Source organism: Podarcis bocagei (genome assembly GCF_964188305.1).
Source record: "Podarcis bocagei genome assembly, chromosome: 13".
Lineage (NCBI taxonomy): Eukaryota > Metazoa > Chordata > Lepidosauria > Squamata > Lacertidae > Podarcis > Podarcis bocagei.
The window spans coordinates 34,372,326-34,374,536 of NC_138138.1; positions in this window are offsets into that span (position 1 = coordinate 34,372,326).

Sequence of the window (2,211 nt, forward strand, 5' to 3'; positions counted from 1 at the left end):
GAATGCCTCGCAAGACGAAAAACTCGCTAGACGAAAGAGTTTTCCGTTTTTTGAGTCGTTCCACAAGACGAATTTCCCTATGGGCTTGCTTCGCAAGACGAAACGTCTTGCGAGTTCTTGCGAGTTTGTTTCCTTTTTCTTAAAGCCGCTAATAGCCGCTAAGCCGTTAATAGCCACTAAGCTGCTAAGCCGCTAATAGCCGCTAAGCCGCTAATAGCCGTGCTTCGCAAGATGAAAAAACCGCAAGAGGAAGAGACTCGCGGAACGGATTAATTTCGCCTTGCGAGGCACCACTGTATTACCCTGAAATTGCTTTTACAATGAAAATTCTATAATTTATTTTTATATGTGGGATTGTTCTTAATTGGTTTTACTATTGATATTTTTAAGGTTGCAATATTTTATGAGAAGCAATTCATAAAATCCAACAAACAAACAAACAACCAACAAACCAACCAACATATGAGGCCCATATACTCCTTACCTTTCTGGTTGGAAATCTTCCCTTCAGGACACGGGATGCAATCATGGCAGCAAAATGGCACCCCTTCCTTCCTTTTTTTGTGATAACCAGGATGGCAACTGTCTGTACACACAGAAATAGGCAGTGTCTGACCCAAAAGGAAATAAAACAATGTTACCATTTAGAATATAATCAGCAGGAAGTTGTATTTTCTTAGTAAATCTTTAGTTCAACAGTAGGCATTGCGATTTTTGAAAACCTTTGGTATCTGATACTTTACTAAGGATTGTAGGCAATATGAATAAAATCTATCACTAGTTTCATACACATGTTGGACCTTGGCCCAAAATGTTTTCAAAGAAGGGAATGAGAGAAATCTTGAGCTTCATTCATTTATCTTTTCCAGGTTCACTCTGACCTGTGTTCCATTCATTAGAATTTTGGAAAAATTAGGATAATTACCAAAAATAATTCTGAGATTGAAGCAAGAACAGTTTGATTCAGTGTTCTTTCCATCCGTTTCTTTTCCCCCATAACAACAACAAAATTGATGTAGCTGTTATGGTATAGTCACAATGAGAACTGAAGCACATGTTGATGCAATAAGCATTTAGTTTGCATATGTTCTCTCCAACTTTCTCTTGGATTGATTTATCAATGTGCAAAGGATACAGACACCGTGGTATAACACCATATAAGGATTATATTTATATTAAATGAAAATATGCATGACCATTTTGGCCATCACATTTCCCCCCCCCCCACCATATACATGCTGTTTCATGTGTAACCTCTTTGATATATATATATATATATATGCTTTCGTAGATTTTCACGGGTACAGGAATGTAGGTTTTGGTGTCTTCGGGTGTCTTCCCGTGTAAGAGTTGGGGTGTCTAGGCGACGTTTCGACGAGGTCTCACTCGTCATCTTCAGGCTGGTGCTTTCGGCTTCTTGTTACTAGAACAGAGCAGGATCTCAGTGTTTGAGTTCCTATATTGTATTTATAGGAACTCAAACACTGAGATCCTGCTCTGTTCTAGTAACAAGAAGCCGAAAGCACCAGCCTGAAGATGACGAGTGAGACCTCGTCGAAACGTCGCCTAGACACCCCAACTCTTACACGGGAAGACACCCGAAGACACCAAAACCTACATATATATATATATATATATATATATATATATATATATATATATATATATATGAGAAAGTTAATTTCACAATCTCTTCTTGACTTCTCATTACTAAAATACTTATAAACAACATTCCCTCTTATTTTAGACAGTCAATGGGCAGATAGTCAGTCACCACCCCATTCAAAGCTGCCTTTGTGTGCTTACCTGAACTACCTAAGATATATTGCATCCCTGCACACACTAAATTAAAAAGCCATGAAAATGAATCACCAGATGCTCAGATCGTTAAATTAAATAATAAAACAGCCATCTGTAGCAGTAAATCCTTTATATAAACATCTGTATGGAGTGGAATAATAACAATAATATCAACAACAGCAACAGCAACAACAACAATCAATAGCTAATCAGTGGATAGATGGTAGCATTCCTGTAAATGAGATCGCCTGTTTACATCAACTGGATATATATGGCCATGTTGAGCAGAAACACCCTCAACCACTCTTTGGGTGGGAAAACATGACTTCATAGTATTGAAGGACGGATGGCCAGTGCTTTTTTCTGGGGGTACTCCAGGTCACACAGTACCCAAGTACCCAAGCGTGTGCC